Source organism: Bison bison, unplaced genomic scaffold (assembly GCF_000754665.1).
Source record: "Bison bison bison isolate TAMUID 2011002044 unplaced genomic scaffold, Bison_UMD1.0 scf7180017864116, whole genome shotgun sequence".
Taxonomy (NCBI): Eukaryota; Metazoa; Chordata; class Mammalia; order Artiodactyla; family Bovidae; genus Bison; species Bison bison.
Window position 1 is genome coordinate 600,057 of NW_011494688.1, and position 12,492 is coordinate 612,548.

The following is a 12,492-nucleotide window of genomic DNA, read 5'->3' on the forward strand; positions in this document are numbered from 1 at the left end:
ACCGCGGCCGCCGCTCTCCCCGGCAGCTCCGGGCCTGCCGGGAGGCTATTTATCCGGGGGCTCGGCCCCGGCCCCGGCCCCTGCCGGAGTATTGGGCAATTCGTCCCGCTACAGGCTGCCCCGGGAGCCGCCGCCCTCTGCCCGCGCCGAGCCCCGCGGCAGCGGCGGCGGCGGCCACATGGAGGGAGGGAGCCGGCCCCTCCAGTGGGCTCCACCTTCTCGCCCTCCTTCTCCTTGGGAAGTTATTTCTCGTGGTTTCCCCCCGGTCTCTCTCTTTTGCGGGGCACCCTGGCCAGTCTGAACCGGTTGTGACTGAGCGGGTGGCTGGGGGAAGGAGGAGGAGGCAGAGGAGATGGCGGTGGAAAAGCGGGCGGTAGGGGCGCTGCTCTTGCTCTCGCGGCTCCCAGCCCGGCCAGTGCGGCCGGGCGGAGGGAGGGCGGTGTGGGGGCCGCGGCCCCGGCCCGGCCCGGAGCCACGGAAGCCGCGGGACGGCTGGGCACCGCCGGCCAGGCGCCCTCTCGGTGCGCACATTCGCGCGTCCCCCGGCGCCGCTGCGCCCCCGCCGCCCACCGCGTGCTCGCGCCGGCGGGTCCGGACCGCGCGCACTTGGAGCGAGCCCGAGTGTGGAGATGAGTGCGAGTGCCCCCCGGGTCTCCCAGGCTCCTGGGCCGCCGGGCGCCCTCCTAGCCGGAGCTGGCAGCGATCCCAGAGAAACGGGCACCAGAACTTTGAGGAGTCGGTGCTCCTGGGCAGTGAGGAGTGAGGATGCCAAGTGCTGTCCTTTGTGACAGTTCCAAGGAAAAGGGGGGCGCCCCTGTAGTGCACAAAGTGTGCTGAAGCAGAGAGGCTGCGTCTGAGCACGTTCTGTCTATAAGGTAGATGCGCTGCACTAAAGATACTCTCCTGTCTTCAGTTAAAAGGTAACAGGCATGGCGCTGAGATTTCCAGTCGCCGCAGCAGACTGGGGCCAGTCCATAGGTAGGTATCTAGTGCTTACCAGCTGTGGCAACCTCCTAAAGCGATGTGCAATTTTTGTGTTCCTGTATATATGGGTATTTCTGAGAAGGGACACCATACATTCTACTAGGTTCTCAAAGAGGGCTGTGACCATCCACCACTGAGATGCAAATTTCCTTTATACACTGAATCTCCTCTAGTTTTGACCTAGACAAAGACTCTACACCTTGCCAAGGGTTGGTTTCTGAAGTCCAAATGAAGCTGCATAAGCTTCCTTAGCCTCCCTGTTTCATCTTTTCTGCATCAAAGAGTCTATGAGATGAAAGTTCCAACAACAAAAAAAAAACCTGTGGACCCTGGCCAAGTTGGTGAATGTTCTTACAGACAGGAAAATAGTATTCCATCTATTTGCCTCACACCATTCGTTTCCCTGCAGTTTACTGAATTCTATTCAGGTCATGGGGAAGAGTGCATGCCTGCGTGCTAAGTTGCTTCAGTCCTGTCCTACTCTTTGTGATCCCATAGACTGTAGCCCACCAGGTTCTTCTATCCATGGGATTCTCCAGGCAGGAATACTGGGGTGGGTTGCCATGGCCTCCTCCAGGGTATCTTCTCAACCCAGAGATCAAATCCACATCTTCTGTGTCTCATGCATGGCAGGCAGATTCTTTATCAGCCAAGCTACCAAGGGAAGCCCCAATGGGGAAGAGAATGACCAGTTATTAGTTAATGGTTAATTATTACTTTGTTTTGTCCTCTTTGGTAGGTCAGCTGGTAAAGAATCTGCTTGCAATGCAGGAGACCCTGGTTTGATTGCTGGGTCGGGAAGATCCCCTGGAAAAGGGATAGGCTACCCACTCTAGTATTCTTGGGCTTCCCTGGTGGCTCAGATGGTAAAGAATCCACCTGCAATGTGGGAGGCCTGGGTTTGATTTCTGGGTGGGGAAGATCCCTTGGAGAAGGGAACAGCTACCCACACAGGTGTTCTTGCCTGGAGAATTCCATGGACAGGGGAGCCTGGTGGGCTACAATCTATGGGGTCACCATGAGTCAGACATGACTGAGCAACTTTCACTTTAAAGATGAAGAAAGATTAAGGAGGGGAGTCGGGGAGTAACAGTAAGAATAATAGGAAGGTGGTCCTAGAAAGTTTCTGGAAGGAAAAATGGAGAGGTGGTGATGTCAACACCATCAAAAATTTATTTCTGAGGAGAGGGGATCCAATAGGGACTTCTTATCCTCTTCTATTTTTGACCTGGTTTGCAACCACACTCAAGTACATTCACTTTGTAATAATGTGTTGACCTGTACACTGATAATTTTTGTACTTTTCTCTATATATTTCAATAAAAGGTATTTTTAGAAAGTTTTTTCTTTGATTCAAATACCCCCAACTACTAGAGCAAATGTCATCTTAACAGTTGGTTGAACCAATCAATGCATTTTGTTGTTAGGCTACCAAGGAAGCCCGATCAAAATGTATGAAATTATATTTGGGGGACAAGGAGACCCTGCTTGAAAAATATTTCTTTGTTCACCAGCTGGCTTCTGAAGTTGCTCTGTCCCTGTTCTCATCTTCACCAAGTTCCCAGGTTTCTTTTAAAGAGAGGATGTAATCAGCATTCTCCTATCTGCTCAGCCAGTCCACACCTATCACCTAAGAAGCAAAAATTAGCTCATTCTTCCATGCAGCATGGTTCCAACTTTAGTGTAAAACCGAATCCCAGGAGTCAAAAACTCAAATGGCTGAGGGTCCAGACTCATAATGTTGTGAATGAAGCGGGCAGAATGCAAACTGGGAGCATGGAAGCTGGCTCCAGGGGATATGGGGTAGGGGATGGGGGGGGGGGCCACCTGGTTTAAGGGATTATTGCCTGGCTGGAATGTGAAAATTGCCACTGATGAAGGTTTATTATTCAGTCATACCTCAGCAGAGCATTTACACATACTGAGAACTCAAAAATCTAGTCCAAACCCGACACTTTACCTATGAATGGAATTTGACCCAGAGAAGCCAGGGATGAGTTCCTGATCAACCCCAGGTCAGAGTGGTGGGGTGGGGAACAGGTCTGGCAGACAGAGACGGGTTACCGCCTTTGCTCCTCAAAGCAATCTCAAGTGGTCAAGTATGTTAGCTCCATTTTGCGGATGATGTTACTTGCTAAAACTTTCAGTCGGTAAAGACCAAAATGACCTCCTGACCACCCAGAGTTTTTACTCCCAGTGAAGTAAAGATGCAAGATCTGCTTGAGAGGTGAGGGTCAGACAAGTTCAACATTGTTGCTCTGTGCAGCCCCTGCCCTTTGAGTTTCTCTTGGGCCTAGAAGTTGGTGTACTTTCAACATGATGGAGTGAGAGAAAAAGGTGGATCGTGAAATAAATTGGATTTAAATGAGCCTCCCTTGGGAAGAAAGAGACCTAAGGGAAAGCATTTAAGGAAAAATGATACAGAAGTGGTGCCCTGAAGGAAGACATCTGTTGTCTTGTGTTGTCCTTACGGAGCATTTGTTAAGAAGTCTGTGGTTGGTGTAATATTCTAAGCTCCCCAGTTCTTAGACTATCTGTTGCCTTAAGCTTTTGGAGGGTAAGATAGAGAAATTAACCTAAAATCAGCCCAGCAAGGAAGCCAGAAATACAGATGCCGGCAGAGGCAGGTATCAGTGGGTAGGGAAGGGTTAGGATGAGGGTAGCCCCTGAGACGCAGGTCCACCGCCTGCCTGGCTGACTGGACTTCTGTTCCCGACTTATGTTAGTACATCAGGGCAGGTTTCTTTTGTAAGTCTTGTTTGTCCCCTGTTTATGAATGACAGCACAGCCACATAGGGCTTCCCAGATGGTGCTAGCAGTAAAAAACCTGCATGCCAGCGCAGGAGACGTAAGAGATTCAAGGGACACGGGTTCAATACGTGGGTCGGGAAGATCCCTGGAGGAGGGCATGGCAACCCACTTCAGCATCCTTGCTTGGAGAATCCCATGGACAGAGAAGCCTGACAGCCTACAGTCTATAGGGTCACAAAGAGTCAGACACGACAGAGCAACTCAGCACAGCTACCTAGACACTACACTTTCACATAAAAATAACACACGCACACAAATAGACTTTAGCATGTTTATAGCTCAGAGATCTAAAGATCATTCTATTAACTCCCTTTCACTCACTTACCCTCTAGCAGGATCTAATCTAATGCTTGATGATCTGGGAAACCAGGTCCCGAAAGCATCCCCCGACCCTAGGGTCTGTAGACAAAATGTTTTCCACAAAACTGGTCCCTGGTGCCAAAAAAGTTGAGGACTGATGCTCTAACTGATAAAAGATCAGAAAAAAGTAGATAGAAGTGGATAAATCCTTCCCCTCATGCTTATAGAGCTTTTACTGAAAAGGACACAATTTCAAATGTCAAAAATTACCTGAAGAACATACTATATCACTTTCTTCTTGCAGTCCTCCAGAGTACTGTTCATCTTTTTCTTGCCTTTTCTTTTATAATTTATCTGGCTTAAACAATTTTAAATCTTAGAGGAAGGAGGAAAGAGAGGTGAATACTGTTGTTTAAGTGCCTGGTAATCGTCAAGAACTATGCTATCTCATTGACTCCTCAAAGTAATCTATTGTAGTCTTGTATCCTTATCTTCACTTTGTAGATGAGGAAACTGGAATTCAGAGCTGTTAAGTTACTTGCTGAGTCACTCAGTAGGTAAGTGATGGAGTCCGATTCAAGCCCTGGTCTGGCTGATGGCTAAGCCTGTGCTCTCCCCAATCTACCTTAGAAAAATGCATCAAGGCTTGGATGAGCTAATGGAGGACTGCCTTCTCAATGGTAATAACTCATCTGAGGCGCACAGTAAACCTAAAAAGGAAGAGCTCTTATGATTACCCACAGTTTGTCAATGATAAAAATGAACTACAGAGCAGTTAAATAACTTGCCCCCAATCACACAGTTAATGCCGTCTATGGGGTTGCACAGAGTCGGACACGACTGAAGCGACTTAGCAGCAGCAGCAGCAGCAGCAGCAGTACATGTGTGAGTCCTCAATCACTTCGGTCATGTCTGACTCTTTGTGACCCTATGGACTGTAGCCCCCAGGCTCCTCTGCCCTTGGGATTCTCCAGGCAAGAATACTGGAGTGGGTTGCCATCCCCTCCTCCAGGGGATCTTCGCACCCAGGGATCAAACCCACGTCTCCTGCAGCTCCTGCATTGCAGGTGGATTCTTTACCACTGAGCCACCTGGGAAGCCCAATGATGGGTAGGCTGGGGTTCAAATCCAGGCATCCAAGCTCTGAACCACTACCCTGTTTCATGAAAATGGAAATCAGAAATGTAAAATTGTATAGAATGTACATGCCTTCTGTGTGTGTGTATGTGTACATATATATCCACTTTACATCCTTCTGCCCTGTGTTGCATGGTTTCAAGGCCATAACCACAAGGAACCTACATCTTTATGCATACCATTTCCAAAACCCTCAGTGTATCTCCCGGTGTTGGACTGACAGCATCTGTAATGTCCTCACTGTCTTGTTTGTGTAGCAAAACTATAACCTCCTGAGAGCAGGTACCAGAAGAGTCCTGTTCATCACTGTTCTCTAGAACACAGTGGCAGCAGCAGAACAGAACTTCACTTAATGAGCTTTTGTTGAAGGAAGAAAGGATCGAACAAGCAAAGGAATGAATGCATGCTCGAAGTATGGGCATATTTTTGCTATAGCAGATAATTGAAATTCTTCAGTTGCCTTACTCTGCCAAGCTCTATTCTAAGTAATTATTACAATCATTTCATTGAATCTCATAGGGCAACTACTACTTTTCACTCCTTTTATAGTTGGGGAACTAAGGCCCCCTGAGGTTAAGTGAGCTGCCCAAGGTGAGGCACCAAAGCAGAGGCAGAGACAGGTAAACACAGGTAGATAAGTCCAGGATGCATGCTTGGCCCCTTACTCTGCTAGTTCACAGCTTACTCTAGCCAAGGGTCAAGTATGGTGCTTGGGACATAGTTGACTCTCTATAAAGGTATTAACCAAGAAAAGGAGGAAATTCCCTCATGTTTCCAGGACAGTTTAAGACCCTTTCCCACATTTAAATTCACTCATGAAATCCTACAAGTGTATCCTACAAGTAAACAAGAGGCACCCAGACTGGACAGTGGGCAGTGATTATTGATTCTGGGCTTTAAGTAATAAAAGGAAGATCTAGTGTTACCAATGCCTGGGAGAGCAGAACCTGCAAAGCAGGGATCACCCAGCGGGAGCTGGAATTTGGAAGAGATTTTGGTTTATTGCCAGAGACAGAGAGTCCAGGTGCGTGTGGAGAGAATACTCCCACCTCTCTCTTTGCTTTCAGATTTCTTGGTGGCATCTATCATTGGCCAAAGCCAGGCAGAAGCCAGGCACTGAGGGAGTCCAGAAAATGCTGCCCACCCAGGGTCAGCCTCTGGCCCACAGAGCAGGGCAAAGAAGGTAGACATTGGGTTGGGCTGGGGAGAGTGGCAAAGGGAGAACGACCAGGCCCACCAGGCACTTAACTGAGCTCTGCATCTATCACGTGACTGTGACCTTATCATTGCTACTTTGATCAATGTGCCTTAATCTTGTCAGCAATTTAGATTACGGGGAGTTTCATGCATTTTATGTTGATTCTGTGAACTGCAACTTACAAGCCATTTCTTGAATTCTGGAAATGTGCCTCACTTGTTGCTTGGAAGATAAATCTCCACACAGGGACTCCAAACTATGCAGTCAATTCTTCTTTGTTCATTCATCCAAATAACTCTTAATCATTTATGCTGTGCCAGCAGTAAATGAAAACAAAGAGTCTTGCAATCTAGGAGGGAAGAGCGTCAGGTGAACAATCACTAGAATGTGCTAAGTACCTCAGCTGAGGTACTTAGGCTCTGTTAAGAGAGCAGAGAGGAGGAAACACTGCTTGAGTTGGGAAGGGGACATTCCAGGACTGAGGGAAGAACACTTGCAAAGTCTTAATGGTGTAAAATGCTCCTGGACTATGGAAATACAATGGATAATCACAAGTGATTCAAGGTCAGAGTACTTATAGGAAGTGGGAGGTAAACAGGAAGAGGCCTTTTGATCATCAGCAACAGCTCCTATCTCTTGGCAGGACAACATAAATAGAGAACTGGGGAGAACTCTGGTGTACTTGGAGATCTACAGGGCAGGGGCTACATTGCCTCAGCAGGAAATGAATGAGCTCTGTCTGTTTTCTCCAGCCTTACAGGATTTTGTTAAGATTAAGTCCCAGAAGAAAGAGTGTGACTGGCCTGGTGTGGGCAATATAACCATCACTCAGAGGAAGAGGAGGCACTTTGAGAGGACACTCCAAAAGCAAATTGGAATGCCACCTAGCCTAGACATAGTAAATGTCCTCTTCAGTCGGTTAGACTCTGTGTCTCTATTATGAAGGGGTTCTCCAGGAAGCAAAGAGGAACCATTGAAGGACTCTAAACACTGGATAATATGGTTGGCTTTGTTTCAAAACCATCACTCTTAGAAACCATGTTAAAAGACAGATTGGGAAAGAAGTAGTCAGAGTCTGCTTTAATAGCTGAGGCAAAAATACATATTTGAAAATTTAATACCTAGAAAATTTCAAAATAAGGGGATCAATTTGAGAGATTAAGAATTCAAAGTGAAATTCTTAATGCACTTATGAAATTAAGTGCCATGACTGATGGATACAGGGATGAGTAGAAAGAAAGGTTGGGAATGGCTTCTAGGTTTCCCATAAGAGCTTGTAAAGAATTGCTATAAAATTAAGGAAGTATGCCTCACACTGCAGGATCCTCTTAGTTCAATTCAGTCGTTTAGTTGTGTCCAACTCTTGCGACCCCATGGACCGCAGCACGCCAGGCCTCCCTGTCCATCACCAACTCCTGGAGTCTACCCAGACTCATGTTCATCGAGTCAGTGATGCCATCCAGCCATCTCATCCTCTGTTGTCCCCTTTTCCCACCTTCAATCTTTCCCAGCACCACGATCTTTTCAAATGAGTCAGTTCTTCGCATCAGGTGGCCAAAGTATTGAAGCTCCAGCTTCAACATCAGTCCTTCCAATGAACACCCAGGACTGATCTCTTTTAGGATGGACTGGTTGGATCTCCTTGCAGTCCATGGGATTCTCAAAAGTCCTCTCCAACACCACAGTTCAAAAGCACCAATTCTTTGGCACTCAGCCTTCTTTATAGTTCAACTCTCACATCCATACATGACTACTGGAAAAACCATAATCCTCTAGAATAGTCCAAATTTCAAACACTGTATCTCATTGTTCCAATAAAACATTAAAAATTTTTCAAGAAACCTCAAGTTAAAATACATCTCCAACATTCCTTTTGCAGTTGGGTACGGTTCAAAGTTCTTTGGTCTGACTCTCCTGACTTCTGGTATGGATAATATGATCATAGATGAGTGAATATATGCAACAGAAACAAAAAGCAGGAAACATTCAATATCAGTATAGTGAGTAGTGGGCTTCACTGGTGGCCCAGACAGTAAAGAATCTGACTGCACTGTGGGAGACCTGGGTTTGATCCCTGGGTTGGGAAGATCCCCTGGAGAAGGGAATGGCAACCCACTCCAGTATTCTTGTCTGGGAAACCCCATAGATAGAGGAGCCTGGTGGGCTACAGTCCATGGGGTTGCAAAAAGACGGACACAGCTGAGTGACTAACACACACACACATAATGAGTAGTGGTGCCTGCAAGGTATATGCTAGGGTTTTACAGGCTTATCCTAACTGAGAAGAATCTGGGTTGATTATCAGGTTAAAGAGACCTTAGAAGGAAGGGGCCAGATCCTTTGGCAGCAACAAGCAAACATCGATAAAATACCAGATGTACAGCTGGCTCAGATGGAGACATGCCAACACTAACATCAACAAACAAGATATCCACAACCAAAGCCATCAGTCTGTATGTAAAGAAAAATCTATGTTTCTAAATCTGGTGTGGTATGACCCACAGTATAAATGCTTGGACTCATCAAACAGACCCTGGCGCTCACCAAGTGAAAGCTGAATTAACTCTCAATATCACGGACAATAATAATTGCAGGCATTTCCTTCCATTGAACCTGCTCCTCCTGACCCTGTTGGAGAGCCAAAAAGGCTGCTCCTGGGTATTTCAACAACATACTTTGTGTCTTCATTGTTTCTCTTAGTTACACACAGTCACGAATGCTTCTTTAGAGACAGCTGAATTTGAATCAGAGTCTAAGAACTGGAAGAGGTCTTGAAGATTAGCAGATAGACTATCAGACTTGCTGTAGCATTTAATCTAATAATTTTTCAGATGAAGAAACAGAGGCCCCAAGAGGTTGAATGATGAGGTGGAAAGTGTAGAGGATATGAGCGCACAACTTGAAGCCAGACTACTGACTAGCTCTGTAACCTGGACAAGTTTCCTTCTCCCTGTGCGGAGAATGATACCTATCTCGTATGATAGTTAAGAAGGATCAGTGCATTAAACCACATAAAGTATTCCTAACACATAATAAGTGTCATATAAATGTTTATATTCATGACCCCATTTCAACTGGGAAACTGATCCTACCTTCCCTACACATAGTTAAAAGAGGAAATTTTTACCTAGTGGCAAATTTACAATGATTACAGATAGTTGTCACATATAATATCCTTTAAGGATGTCTTATCAAAACCCGCATTTGAGTTCTTAAAATTCACTCAAGAAGAGCTCCTGTAGTGACAGGCAGCTATGATAACCAACCCAGGAAATCAATAAAGTCCAGTGACCAACAAAGTCTGAAAATGATCCTTTTTAAGAAGTAGATCCTAATTGCTCCTCAAGTGTTAGCCTCACTCCACATCACATGAATATCTCTACAACTTGAGTCCATCTTCTGTCAACTATGGTCTTAATGAACTGAAGATGTTTGACTCAGATGCCGTTTTTGGCAAGACTCTTAGTTCAACTTTTCTTTGGCTGGTCAAGATTAGTTTTCAACAGGTTCTTTAGCGGACAGGGTTACAGTATAGCTCCAAAGAAATCAAAAAAAGAATATTGCTGTGGGTGGAAAAAGAAATACAGAATGGAACGCCTGTCATGCTGATAATTATAATCTACAACATGTTTGATTTACTGAGTGTGGCCAAAGAGCATATTTTATAAGAAGTTTGCAGCATAGATATCAAAGGGTAAAAACTCAACTGGCAAAAAGACTGTTCATGGAAAATGACATTTAAGAGTCATTTGCACCATAACCATATGTCTAATGAAGTTGATTTCATCACTGCAGATGGCTGACTGCAGCCATGCAATTAAAAGACACTTGCTCCTTGGAAGAAAAGCTATGACCAACCTAGACAGCATACTAAAAAGCAAAGACATTACTTTGCCAACAAAGATCTGTCCGTCTAGTCAAAGCTATGGTTTTCCCAGTACTCATGTATGGATATGAGAGTTGGAATATAAAGAAGTCTGATTCTTCGGCTGAGCACAAAGAACTAATGCTTTTGAACTGTGGTGTTGGAGAAGGTTCTTGAGAGTCCCTTGGACTGCAAAGAGATCAAACCAGTTGATCCTAAAGGAAATCAGTCCTGAACATTCATTGGAAGGACTTATGCTAAAGCTGAAACTCCAATACTTTGGCCACCTGATGCGAAGAACTGACTCACTGGAAAAGACCCTGATGCTGGGAAAGATTGAAGGCAGGAGGAGAAGGGGATGACAGAGGATGAGATGGTTGGATGGCATCACTGATTTGATGGACATGAGTTTCAGTAAGCTCTGGGTGTTGGTGATGGACAGGGAAGCCTGGCATGCTTCAGTCCATGGGGTCGCAAAGAGTTGGACACAACTGAGTGACTGAACTGAACTGAATGAAGTTGAACCTCCTAGAATTGAAAACAGCACAGAAAATATCCAGCATCTCAAACATACCTGGCTTGGAGTATGTATCCAGGGAAAATTAATTGAATAAACCTAATCTTCATCAATTAAAAATTAACTCACATTAACTTGGATCTTTATTATCTGACCTACAGTACTTGAAAGAAATGTGATAGATTTTTCTTATGTAATGAATTCTTTGATATGGAATTGGTACTTAAGGAGACCAAATAATGAGTTCTGATAGATAGACAGCATAAAATAGAGATTTAAAGAAAATCGATGAAGGTTTTAAAACTGTAATGAAGAGGAAAAGAGTAAATACTTTCATCTTTAACCTTTATTTCATAACCTACCTGTTTAATATTTGAAATCCTGAGGATTATCAGGATGACAAAAATGTTCTCTTTCCTTTAGAGATCAGGAGACAACCTTCTCAAAGATTATACTTGTGGGGCATCTGCTTTGTAAAATAGTCTGGCAGTTTCTGAAAAGTTTAAAGGAAGAGTTATCAATTCTGTCCAGTTTAGTCTGACGCAATAATTTCACAAATTGATGTATACCCAAGAGAAGTGAAAACATCAGATCAGATCAGATCAGATCAGTCGCTCAATCGTGTCCAACCCTTTGCGACCCCATGAATCTCAGCACGCCAGGCCTCCCTGTCCATCACCAACTCCTGGAGTTCATTGAGACTCGCGTCCATCGAGTCAGTGATGCCATCCAGCCATCTCATCCTCTGTCATCCCCTTCTCCTCCTGCCCACAATCCCGCAATCCCTCCCAGCATCAGAGTCTTTTCCAATGAGTCAACTCTTCGAATGAGGTGGCCAAAGTACTGGAGTTTCAGCTTTAGCATCATTCCTTCCAAAGAAATCCCAGGGCTGATCTCCTTCAGAATGGACAGGTTGGATCCCCTTGAAGTCCAAGGGACTCTCAAGAGTCTTCTCCAACACCACAGTTCAAAAGCATCAATTCTTCGGTGCTCATCCTTCTTCACAGTCCAACTCTCACATCCATACATGACCACTGGAAAAACCATAGCCTTGACTAGACGAACCTTTGTTGGCAAAGTAAGGTCTCTGCTTTTGAATATGCTATCTAGGTTGGTCATAACTTTCCTTCCAAGGAGTAAGCGTCTTTTAATTTCATGGCTGCAGCCACCATCTGCAGTGATTTTGGAGCCCAGAAAAAATAAAGTCTGACACTGTTTCCACTGTTTCCCCATCTACTTCCCATGAAGTGATGGGACCGGATGCCATGATCTTCGTTTTCTGAATGTTGAGCTTTAAGCCAACTTTTTCACTCTCCACTTTCACTTTCATCAAGAGGCTTTTTAGTTCCTCTTCACTTTCTGCCATAAGGGTGGTGTCATCTGCATATCTGAGGTTATTGATATTTCTCCCGGCAATCTTGATTCCAGCTTGTCCTTCTTCCAGTCTAGCGTTTCTCCTGATGTACTCTACATATAAGTTAAATAAACAGGGTGACAATATACAGCCTTGATGTACTCCTTTTCCTATTTGGAACTAGTCTGTTGTTCCATGTCCAGTTCTAACTGTTGCTTCCTGACCTGCATACAGGTTTCTCAAGAGGCAGGTCAGGTGGTCTGGTAGTCCCATCTCTTTCAGAATTTTCCACAGTTTATTGTGATCCACACAGTCAAAGGCCTGGC